The 12,961-nt window shown below is 40.1% G+C and overlaps 2 long non-coding RNA genes across 3 annotated transcripts in view; one reads left to right on the top strand and one right to left on the bottom strand.

Moving 5' to 3' along the window:
* The first annotated feature begins 4,175 nt into the window (after positions 1-4,175).
* Positions 4,176-12,961, top strand: part of LOC129523730 (uncharacterized) — a 183,746-nt gene continuing 174,960 nt past the window's right edge. For both annotated transcript variants that reach the window (XR_008667320.2, XR_008667319.2), the window contains exon 1: positions 4,176-4,368. This is a non-coding gene — a long non-coding RNA (uncharacterized lncRNA). The remainder of the gene's footprint in view (positions 4,369-12,961) is intronic.
* LOC129523731 (uncharacterized) overlaps positions 7,682-12,961 on the bottom strand; it is a 36,906-nt gene continuing 31,626 nt past the window's right edge. The window contains exon 3 of the long non-coding RNA XR_008667321.1: positions 7,682-7,804. This is a non-coding gene — a long non-coding RNA (uncharacterized lncRNA). The remainder of the gene's footprint in view (positions 7,805-12,961) is intronic.

The raw sequence follows: 12,961 nt of genomic DNA, 5'->3' as shown, positions 1-12,961 counted from the left end.
TGTCTAGTGCACACTTCCAGAGGCCCTGGTGCAATAATTACAGAGGACACCCAGATATGTCAGGTTGAGTCCATGTTCTCAAGGAATTTACCTTTGGTTGAAGGATATAAAAGGGGCAGACATAAAAATAATATCAAGCACAAAATGAGAAATTTCTCATCTCAAAAATAGTACTGCACAGACTCAGAAAGGGAGAGATTTCACTTAACACAGAGAACCCTGAAGGGCTTTCTGGAGGATGGGGCTTTGAGATCGGTCTTAAAGAAGAGGTAGAATCTTGATAAAAGAGTTATATTGGGTAGAGTCTAAACAGAGATTACAGATTGCAATGAATTGAAAGGGTTGGGAGTGCTGAACTAGAATTGGATTCAATTGTAGGCTATTCAGAGGGCATCAGTGAAAAACCACGCTGGGAAGGTTTATTGGGACTTTGCAGATGGGGAACTGGAGTGACAGGAAAGGAAAACAGGCAGGAGAGCCCTTGATAGCTTTTGACAGGCAGATGATTTGGTACATGAGCATGGGTATCTGATAGACCATGGATGTAAATCCATAGCCTGCTCTTTATGTGATGAATTTCCTTGAGCAAGATTATATTTCTTGGAACATTTATCTTCCTCTCTACAATAAAAATAAAGATTTTTAGTACCTACCTCCAGGAATTATGATAATCTGATAAGATAATGATGTTGCTCATTGTACAAAGTAGATGATCATTAAATGTTTATGATTGATGTTGTTATTGATGCTGTGATTAGGAGAGATTTATCTAACAGCAATGTATACAGTAGATTTGGAAAAGGATATACTAATGGTAGAAAAGCCAATACAGAAGCTAGAAAGAGATAAACAATGAGAAAATTGAATTTATATGACTTAGCAAAACAGATTTTTACAAGACATTGTGAAAAGAGAAGAGTCAAGGGTAACTCCAAAATTTGATCTTATTTGAGAAGGAAATATTACAAAGCCAGGTTAAGTTTTTCTCATGGAGAAGATGAATTAGATTTATGACATACCGAGTTTGTGGTTTGGATATTAACATATCACTTAGATATGTTCAAAAGGCAGCTGGAAATATAGGTCTGAGGTTTAGAAGAGAGGCTGAAGTTAGTGCAATGAGCTTGGGAATCATCTGCTGAGAAGTGATAGTTAAGGACTTTGCAGGGAATGACATCACCATGGGCTACTGTATAGAGACAAGAGGGCTGAGAACATAATTCTGGGGATCATCTTCGTGTGGGCCCATCAAGGAAGAAGGAGAACATACCAAGATAAACCTACTAACACAGTCTCATGAGAACCAACCAGAGAAACACGGGGTTTGGAGAAAAAGGAGATGTCTACCCAAGACACAAAAATGTCAAGTGGATGAGGATTCCAAGAAACTTCCCTTAAATTTGGTAAAAAGGAAGGCTTTGAAAGTACAGAGCGGGCCGGGCGCGGTGGCTCACGCCTGTAATCCCAGCACTTTGGGAGGCCGAGGCGGGCGGATCACGAGGTCAGGAGATCGAGACCATCCTGGCTAACACAGTGAAACCCCGTCTCTACTAAAAAATACAAAAAATTAGCCGGGCGTGGTGGCGGGCGCCTGTAGTCCCAGCTACGCGGGAGGCTGAGGCAGGAGAATGGCGTGAACCCGGGAGGCGGAGCTTGCAGTGAGCCGAGATCGCGCCACTGCACTCCAGCCTGGGCGACAGAGCGAGACTCCGTCTCAAAAAAAAAAAAAAAAAAAAAAAAAAAAAGAAAGTACAGAGCGAAAAAGCATTGGGAGTAGAAGTTAGAATGTAAGAGATTTAGGAGTGAATGAAAAAATGAATATAGACTATTGGAAAGAAGGTTAGTAGCAAGGATAAAAAAATAGAACTTGAGTTTGAGATGATAGCAAGAAAGGGGAAGATTTTTAAACTGAGTGTGTGTGTGAGATGGTGACGGTGATGGTGTGGGATTGGTGTGTTTGTAGACAGAAAGACTGGAGAAGACAGAGCCAAATAAGAGAAGAAAAGGAAACCATTTCCTTTGCAGAAACCCTTAGAATGAAAGTAAGACCTCACGTAGACCAGTGAGATATTGTGGCTGGTCCAGAGTCACATCTCAGATATTTAACAAGAGTATTTTTTGGTCAGAGGCTCAGGCTACTTAATGGACCCAACTATACTATGGCTGAGGGAGTGATTCCATGGACAGAGTTATAGTGGACAGTTTGAGGAGGGACTGCACAGGAAACAGCAGTACGTGCTTTCAGAACAGCAGCAAGATTAGATTCACAAAGGCCCAGGCTAAAACAGTGTCCTTTTCACTTACTAGCTATGTGACCTTAGCAAGTTTCTTAATCTTTGGAGACTTCAGTTTCCGTATAAAAGAAAAGAAAAGGAATTTAGAGGTCCCCTTCTATGTTTGTTTTAGGCACACAGAAGTTGCTAAATTTAGTGTAAATTACCATGAATAATTAGATATACTATTTACATTTTAATTAATGTTGTAACTTTACTATTAATACTCTATCACCGTATTTTTTCCCAGTCATTAAGTTACTCCTTCATCCACTGCAGTAATAAGTGAATACCTGCTTCCAGGTGAACTGAGAAAACCACTGTACGTGCCTAAGAGTAACTGATCAATTTTCTTTCTTACTGTCATCAGGAATTAATCTAAGATATTGACTCAGCATTTACTAATGTGTATAATATTATGTAATAAAATATAACATGATTAATTGAAAGTGAAGAAACCCTTTTTTCTCATTAATGAGGTCATATATATAATTATCACCTTTTAATGTCATGTTCTAGCATCTTAATTTTACATACATACACTGAGAATGAACTTATCAGAGCCCAGGTATTCCTCATGAACCTGACGGAGAGTGGTTTCCCCTTGTCCATATTGGGCTCTTATTCTGAGGGAATCTAGAAGACTAGGCAGACAGCCAGTTAATGTTCATATGTAGTACAGGTTTTGTTTTTTGTAAATCTTTCTTCATTTTGAATTAGAAAAAAGCATTCAACAACCTATTTCGAATATCTACATCATTAAAAGCCCATCCTTTCTACTCTTCCCACTTGCACATTCCCAGTAAAAATTCATGGATGGTGAAGTGGGTCATAATTTTGTAGAAGGATCTAAATTAGGCACAATCTAAAAATAATAAACTTCTAAGAATGAGGGCATCTGACATGCTACACACAGGGCCACTGGAAAGCTGCAGTGGACTGATGAAAATAGATTTATTTTCTGATACCTTTAAGATTCTATATTGGCTCTCCCTCTTTGATTCATTCAAGGAGATGGCATTATTCAATAATGGATACTAACAGGCTTTTCTAATAAAGCCAGATTTAGAGAAAATAGATTTAATGTGAATTAGGATTTTCATAAGACTTGAAGATCCCCCTAATATTATAAAGCAGTTTTTCTTCTTTCACTTTTTAAAAATGGGGAGAATCTATTACATATTCTAAATGAAAACTTAATCCAGAAATGTAATAAATAAGATGGATTAAAGTGGTAGTGCTCTGCTAAGGGTTGGGGTCCTTTTGTCTACCTTCTGGACTTTAAACTCTTTGAAGTTTAGGGCAGTGTTTGGGAAGCCAGTAAAACCATAAGAGGTTTTCTCTATAATGTTTTTACTATTAAAGATTACTTATTAGCATTAAAGTTATCAGCATTTTGGCAGGTAGTAAGTAGGGAAGAAAAAGAGGTGATTTAGGAGTTTGTCCATCTAAGTAATATAAAGTGACAGGAGGAAAATTTGCGTGGGAAACTTTGAGTAACTAAAGACAGTAGGAAGATCTCTGGTACTAAAGGGTTGGGCTGAAGCAGGGGATAAGGAAAGAAGAATTATAATAACTTTTACTGAAATCCTACAGGGTGCCAAACATGCTAGTAACATTTAATCTTTACAACATTGCTGTGAGATAGGCATCATATCCATTTTACAGGTTGAGAAGTTAAGGCTCAAAGAGTTTAAATGACTTGTCCATTGTTGGTAAATAGCAGAGTTTGGATTTCAGCCCAAGTCTGTTTAACTCCTGATCTCAGATAATTCACTAAGTAGGACAAAGGGTGGAGAGAAGGAGACATTCGCTGACTTTGAAGATCTCTATTTACATCTCAGTTTTGTCTGGTGCTGTCTCTAGATGTTGTGCCTCCTGGTGAGAGAACGCAGGTGTTACTCAGCAAATATTAGGCTAACTCTAGGCAGATGCCTCCTTGCTCCAGGCTGACAAGCCCGGGCTTGTGCTTATTTCACTGTCCAACCCTGCCCAGGCGCCGGGGAGAAGCCTGGTATTCTTCGTGTTTATTTAATTGTCAACTCTCTGTGTTCTAAGACGATACCCTGGCCTCGACTCAGTACAACCTAGGACTGTAAGTTAAACCTATTTTTCTTTTCTTTTCTTTTCTTTTTTTTTTTTAACATTAAAAAGATATCTTCTTAGCTTATGACTGAGTATTCAGGCTTACAGGGTAGAATGTTAGAGTTGGAAGTGTCTTCAGGGGTTATCTCACCACACCTTGGCTCAGAGCCCAGGATGCTGAGTTATCTGCTGTGTGGGGTAGTCAAACCAGGCATGTGGGGCTCTGTGAGCTCTGTCACCCTCTGGGTTGATGGCAAGAACACAGATCTAGCTGCAGTGGCCGTAGACACTGGGTGTGGGTCCGGGATTCGGTCTTGGTAAGAACCTAGCAAGAAGAAGGTGAGGCCCAGGGCAAGGGCCTAGTATATGAGACAATTTATTAGGGGACTTAGGCACAGGGAACAGGAGAGGGATCTGAGTGCCAATTCTAGAATAGAAAGGGGGCCTACGTTTTTTGGAAGATAGGGGTCTGGTTAAGAGTATTGCACACCAAGACTGATAAAACATAGCAAATGTGGCTCAATGATGAGTGTTGGGTTTGTTCCCTGAATTCCTAGACATTGGTTTTCAATGAAACAGGGCAAGTAGTTGGTGGGCTTAGCTTCCTGTTTACTTCTATTATCATGAGTGTGGGAGCCAGGCGGGGCCTAACATGACTTCTTTGAGGGCTAATGAGTACAGCTTTGATTCCAGGCAGAATAAGACTCATACCCTACCTCTGTTAGTGGCAGAATGTATCTGTATGGGTCTGCAGCAACCTCAATTCTTGCCTCCTCAGAAGAAAGAATTTGACTGAGAGGCATAAGGCAGAAGGAGAGACCGAGGCAAATTTTAGAGCAGGAGTGAAAGGAAGTAAAGTACACTTGGAAGAGGGCCACGCAGGTGACTTGAGAGATCAAGTGTGCAGTTTGACCTTTTGACTTGGAGTTTTATATGTTGGGATACTTCCAGGGTCTTGGGTTATTTCTCTCCTGACTCTTCCCTTGGGGTGGGCTGTCCATATGCACAGTTGTGTGCTGGCACTTGGGAGGGGCTGCATGTGCAGTGTGTTTACTGGAGTTGTATGCATGCTCACTTGAGGTGTTCCTTCCTTACCAGTCTAGCATTCCTAGAGGAAGGTCATATACCTATTAAACTCTGCCATTTTGCCTCTTAATGCACATGCTTGAGCCCAGTAGCCCAACTCCTGAGATCTTATTAGGAAGCTGCTGATCACCAGTTTCAGGTATTTTCTATCTACTGGGAGACTGCCTTTCCCTGGAGCTGGCTGTGACCAATTATTACCTTACAGAGACAGTTAACTGCTTGACCATCACCTAATGGTTGCCTGACACTCCTGGTGTGTGTGTGTGTGTGAGCCTTCTCCTGCCCTGTTCATGCCTGACTAGCTACCCATTGTAACACCTCTACCATTTAATACACACTTGGGGGATTATTTAATGTCTCTATTCCTCAGTTTCTCTACATACGGAAGAGGGATAATAACAGCACATCTTTCAGAGGGCTATTAAGATAAAACAAGATGATACATGTAAAGTGCTTAGAATACATATGGTATTAATTTATTAATATTGTGTATTGATGACGTTTGTTATTGTTAACAGTGGTTACCTAGATCAGTGCTACACAGGAATGGTGAATAAATAACGTGCCCCACTCTTGTGTCTTGTACGTACTTTGCTAAGAGGTTACAGCATGTGTTCCTAATGAACCTAGATGTAGCATCAGAATTATTCTCCATATTGAGGTTTAGGCAGTCCCTACTGATACAGTTTGGATGTTTGTCTCCTCCCAATCTCACGTTGAAATGTGATCCCCAGTGTTGGAGATGGGGCCTGGTGGAAGGTGTTTGGGTTGTGGAGGTGGATCCCTCATAAATGTGTTTTTTCCCTAATGAATGAGTACTTGCTCTATTAGTTAGAACCAGAGCTGGGTTTTTTAAAAGAGCCTGGCACTTCCTCCTGTCTTTCTCTTGTTCCCTCTCTTGCCATGTGCCATGCCTCCTCATCCTCTGTCGTCCACCCTGAGTAAAAGCTTCCTGAGGCCTCACTAGAAGCGGAGCAGATGCTGGTGCCAGGCTTGCACAGTCTGCAGAACCGTGAGCCAAATAAACCTTTTTTTATTTATAAATTACCCAGTCAGAGGTATTCCTTTACTGCAACACAAAACAGACTCATACATCTACCATTCAATTGGGGCTGGAAATCTATTTGATATATTTGTCCCCTAACAGATGGACATCCAGCTTTTAAATAAACTTTTCACTCTCAATGAACTTATTACCTGAAAAAGCCATCCATTTTGTCATTAGATTCCTCTAATTACTACACAGTTTGGGTGGGGACTCAATATCTACTTATCGACTTATTTAATAAAAATATAAAAACCCACAGGCTTTTCTCAAAATCTACAAAAGATACTTATCTTTACTACCATATTATATTCACAAATATATGTTATACCTTATATGAACACCTATCAAGCTTTAGGTTCATACTTATTATTAGGTTGGTGGAAAAGTAGTAATATTCAAAGAAGTTGTCAGATATGTCTTCGTAGGTGTTAATTTGCATTTGGCAGCTGGCCTTCAACAAAAAGTTCAATATCCTTCTTGCAGATATGACTTTGACATTTATTCTTGGCAAGATAAATACTGTTCTAATGCTTTCTCTTTTAAAAATATCACACTCACATACAAAAGTAGCAACAGCAGACAAGACCTGAACTTTCTATAAAATAATTTTGAATTGGTATACTATCTTGAAAATCTAAACATAAATTTCTAATTTAATCATGAGGTTCAATTACTTCTATATAAAAAAAAAGAATAACTGAAAACCAAAACTTCAACAATAATAGAAATATTTGAGCATTTTGGTTGGAATGCTTCAGTGGAAACATGGATTATCAGTTTCATTTAGATAAAATTGTTAGTATAGTCATCCCTCAGTATCCACAGGGGATTGGTTCCAGATTGCACCCCACCCTGAACACCCCAGGATACCAAAATTCGTGGATGCTCAACTCCCTTATATAAAATGGCATAGTGTAACCTATGTATATCCTCACATATACTTTAAATCACCTCTAGATTACTTATGATACCAAATATAATGTAAATGTCATGCAAATAGCTGTTATACTGTATTGCTTAGGGACTAATGACAAGAGAAAATATGTCTGTACATGTTCAGTACAGACTCAACCATTCTAGGCCCAACTACATTTTTGATCTGTGGTTGTGAAACCCACAGATACAGAGGCTGACTATATTTCAGAGGAATGAAAAACAAAAAAAGATACCTGCAGCCTTTGGTGGTGTTGTTGTTTTCTTCCTCCTTTATACAAATTCTGAATCTGTTCTTCAAATGTTTCAAAGAGATAATATGGGCAGAAGACTTTTTTTCCCCGTTTTATTTTGTTTTTGTAACCTCTTCATGTCCAGTCTAAAACAATTTCCAAAATTCAGAGTCACAGTCTAAATCTATTCCCCCTTTGATGATTTCCCAGGAGGTCTGTGTCTACATGGCAAGAAAAGAGCCAGCTGATTTGACTTTTTCCGTAGAAAAATATAATATTTTATAATGGCATATAGATAGTAACAATTTTGGGATACTGTAGATAATATTTTTTCCAAACTAATGGGTTATAAAATAATAATAATAAACATTTATTAAACACTTCTTAAATGTCAGAAGATTAAATCTTTATCTTGAATTATTTCACTATCTCTCCAAGGTGACTTGTATAAACTTAATTTTACAGAAGAGGAAACTGAGGCTCAGAGAGGTTAAGCCACTTGCCCAACACCTCTCTGTTAAAAAGCCTCTTTGTTAAAGAGTGGAGTCAAAATTTAAAGAGGTCTGCTTAGTGTTGCCAAACTTCACCTTCCACTGAACCATCCTGAGTCTTACCCAGATTGAAAGACTGCTTATTGGAAGTGAGAAACTGAGAGAAGAAAGGCATGTCAGGTCCCCAAAGCCTATTTTGTGTGGGAATTACAGTTGCTGCACGTCTGATTGTACATGCCATAAACACAAGGGAAAAATGCTTAAAAAGGGGAAAATACTCAAAAATGGAAGAAGACAGAGAGCTGTAACCAACTCTCAGTTTCCAGACCCTCAGGAGAGTTCTTCTATTCATTTTACAGCTATCTGTGGTTTTATTACACCTTTAATTGGCTAGAGCCTTTAATTATGGTTAGGTGAATCCATTTGTGTGAAATAACAAGCATAAACTTTCTTCCATTTTCAAAATGAACATTTGTGCAAATCCAGAATTTTTTTTTGTTTGCCACTGTATGTATTCTTTAGTCTCCCATTTCTATGTAATTTGTGACTTTCAGACTTCCTATTATTAGCTGTGGAATGTGACAGGTAGAAAAAGGCACAAGGTCATTTCATTATTCTTTGAATCAGTTTCAGGCACATCACTTTCTTGGGTTAAAAAAACTGATAGCTTGTGATTTAATTTTCTGTCTTAAATATCTTCTTTCCTGATAACATTCCTTCTGTGGCTTGATTCAGCATAAATGCTAAAGCAGATATCAAATTTCTCATTGCATTCTACATTTTAATTTAAAAAATATAGATAAAAAAATAAAATTAACACCTGATTCTGGGAAGATAGTATCAATGGCAACATAATTTTTGGATCTGAATCCTCATATAGAAACAGAGAGACGGCCAGGTGCGGTGGCTCATGCCTGTAATCCCAGCACTTTGGGAGGCCGAGGTGGATGGATCATGAGGTCAGGAGTTCAAGACCAGCCTGGCCAAGATGGTGCAACCCCATCTCTACTGAAAATACAAAAATTAGCGGGGTGTGGTGGCACATGCCTGTAATCCAAGCTACTCAGGAGGCTGAGGCAGAGAATTGCCTAAACCCGGGAGGCAGAGGTTGCAGTGAGCCGAGATCCCACCACTGCATTCCAGCCTGGGTGACAGAGCGAGACTCCATCACACACACACACACACACACACACACACACACACACAAACAAACAAACAAAAAAACCACAGAGAGACTAGAAAACAAAAGCAAAAAGCCATGTTTGGTGCTGGCAACAATACTAGGCATCACCACAATCCCAAGAACCCCACACCCCAAAGTACAGGCATGTGGGAACCAACCACCAGAAGCCACCAAACTCATGAGAAATAGGAATTTGTTCAGTGGAAAGTGAAGAGAAACAATGTGCCCAAACACAACGATGTTGTGCAATGATTCAGGCTTTCATGCTTTGAACTTGTGTAGGGAGAATAGTGTATACAAAGTCAGCGGAACTGGCCCGTTATTGAGTTTTATTGATCGCTTCAAAGTGTTAATAAAAAGCTGAGGACAGTTGACAAATAATTTAAAAACTATGTAGTCCAAAAGCCTTCTTTGGTAGAGCTTATAAAGAGGCCAGTATTAAAACAGAAAACCAACTGGAACCAAACCCACTCTCCCAGGGAAAGACACTCTGCCCCTCTAGGCTGCAAGAATCCCTCTTGACATCTGCTCCTACTTTTTTTCCTGGCTGCCCAATCAATAGCTGGGGTTAAGTTGCAGCATAGCCCAGCTAGGGACATGCTGGGTCTCATAAGAGGAGAATGGAGCTATACTCCAAAGGACTGCAAGAATTAGCCAGTATGTACTAGAAGAAGCTGCTGAAGAACCCACGGGACTGGATTTTGAGGGTGCTGGACCACAGGGATCAAAACATAAGACTGAATAAGGAAGACTTTATTGACTTGAGAGAACTCTCTTGGGATGCAACATGCAACACTGACAAGGACTTCAGAAAATGGTGCAAACTACTTCTTAGTTGCTCCTAAAAACCTAGAGAAAGTCATTGTTCATGTTGAGTGAAATGGAAATATCTCAGTTGCAATAGTAAAGGGCAGAGCAAGAGGTTTAAAATGTTCCCGGAAGTGGGCATATTGGAGTGGCTATAATATGTGAAGCCAAAAGACCTTCTAGAGGATTATGTTCTACGGAAAGTCCCAGAGGACACACCACTCACCAAGGTCATCAGGAATGTGATGATGATAAGAGAACAAGCATCACCAAGAGATTCAGTGGTGGCTTTCCTCTGGAAAGCAGGACTGATGGTAGGAGACACTATTATAGATATTGACTTGTTGATGATAGCAATGTGAATGACAGGGCCCTAAAGTAATAGAGGCCAGGTGGTGGCACTTAACCTCCAGATGTCATGAAGGGGCAGCCAAGTGGGCTTGACCTGCAAAGAATTGTAAAGATGATCAATAGACATGACGTTCTCAGGGAAAAAACATATGGATAGCCAAAAAGTTCTCATGAATATATATAATAGCAAGGAATTTGATGGGTAGGAAGTAAGAATGAATGGGCAAGAGACTGAGAGAAAATTCCCCAATAAAAATTCATACTCTGTATCCAGTTTCCAAACCTAAGCCATTTTCCAGACCTAGAATTCATTGACTGAAGTGGTGGCTAGGTCTCCAAGAGGAAGGACCTGGCAACACCATGACAAATATATGTTGTAACGATTCTCCCAGCCTTTTACCAAAGGGCTTATGGGCCAGTGGGTTTTAAGTCTAAAGAATGAATTTGTGTTGGGGCAATAACAACAAAAACAAAAAAGCAAAAATCAACTTCCATCAGCATTTAAACAGCCGTATGTTCCATAGGTCAAATCTAAACCTTGTACATATTTTTCCAATTTAGTGTCACAGTGGTTGGTCCTGTGACAAAAATGGCATGGTTCATCTGATTGGATAGACTGTCAAGTGGCTTAGTGATCTGATATTTTGTAAAACACAACAACCCTTTTCAGCCGCTACTTTTCAGTATGCTGCCTCTTTCCCTCTGTCTTTATCTTCATACTGAATCTACAGAAGGCTCCAGCAGAAGATCCAGGCTCAGTCAATTGCTAAGGCAGTTCAGGATGGAGTAGAAAGATGCTGGAAGTCTCAGTCTCATGCTAACATCTGGTGGGCCAAGGATGGCCCGGAAGGCTGTGGAGCTTCTGAATTGCTCAACATTCTCCATGTTTTTCTTGTGTCTTTTTAGCCCAGTTCTACAATTGAACTTCAGTTTTTCCCCTAATCTTTTTCTCTCTGGTAAGCCTGCTCAGTTTTCTAGTCTTTCTCATGGGTTGGGGTCCCAACTTGAATTTGTTCCACTAATATAGTCTGGTTCTTGCTGGCCAATCTCTATCCTGTTCCCCAATTTATGGATGAGAGAGGTTATGTTTCTTGAAACCAATCCTCTACATTACAATGCTACTACCTGTTGTCTTGCCAGGAACCAGCTGCCCCTCTATTCCTCTGATAATCTGGGTTCCTCTACCCCTTTTGACTCTGCACCAAGTACCTATTTGTTGCCTCAGCTAGACGCCTTGATCTACTAATTGGGCTTTCTGGAATCCAATGCAGGTCCTGGTTATTTTCTTTACGTTTTAGCCTGGTCCTAGTATGTCTCAGAAAGTAGTCTGGTATTTTTGTGACATATCAATAGAAAACAAAAGCTTACTATTTGTCTATGTTAATTTTATTTATTAGTACTATCTGTGTGCATAAAAAGAAATTTGTCTTTTTATTTTCATACAATAGTGAAAAAAAATCCAGTTTTGTGTGTTGAATTTGAAGACTTTCCCTGTCTCAAGAACTGTGATGTGTCTGAGATTTTACCCTACCTGCAAGCTAACATGTTTGCTTGCTATAGTTCCATGGATACTGGCAGAAGATGTGAGATTTGTGGTCAGAGACAGAGGACTCTATTACTTATAACAATAGCAAGTGGAATGAGCATCCTATTTGCGTCAGTTCCTTTCCTCTCCCTGTCCCATGTAGGTAATTCAAAGAGATCCAGAGGAATGCCGTAAACACAGGGGGCTTGCATCACAGGTGAGGAATCCTGAGTTAGGGAACTTGAATATTTTATAAGGGACAGTAAGCCTGCCTGTCCTTTTCCCCAGAGGAAGACATTATCTTTGTTTTTTTTTGTTTGTTTGTTTTTTGTTTTTTTTGAGATGGTGTCTCGCTCTGCCGCCCAGGTTGGAGTGCAGTGGTGAGATCTTGGCTCACTGCAAGCTCCACCTCCCGGGTTCATGCCATTCTCCTGCCTCAGCCTCCTGAGTAGCTGGAACTACAGGCGTGCACCACCTATGCCCGGCTAATTTTTTTGTATTTTTAGTAGAGACGGGGTTTCACCGTTTTAGCCAGGATAGCCTCGATCTCCTGACCTTGTGATCCGCTCGCCTCGGCCTCCCAAAATGCTGAGATTACAGGCATGAGCCACCGCACCTGGCCAGAAGACATTATCTTTATTATACAGGGCAGTAAATAAACTTTCTGCTTGCTCTGGAGGGAGATACTATCACCATCTTCCAAGTGTGTTCTTTCTACAAATATCCTCGAAAAAATAGTTTGGGACTAAGTGCCTCTTCTCATAATACCAGACACCTATGGAGAAATGTCCCTCAACATCTCATACTTCAGTAGAAACACAGTGTACCTCATAATCAGTCACGCTATCCAGCTTGTCCAAAGACATCAATAGGGCTACTCTTTCATTGATCAGCTAATCCTTTTATTGTCCCTCAGAGTCTGCGAAGATACTTCTGACTTCATAAT

Source organism: Gorilla gorilla, chromosome 6, assembly GCF_029281585.2.
Source record: "Gorilla gorilla gorilla isolate KB3781 chromosome 6, NHGRI_mGorGor1-v2.1_pri, whole genome shotgun sequence".
NCBI lineage: Eukaryota > Metazoa > Chordata > Mammalia > Primates > Hominidae > Gorilla > Gorilla gorilla.
The sequence above is the reverse complement of the archived record's forward strand: the minus strand, read 5'-3'. Positions and strand labels throughout refer to the sequence as shown.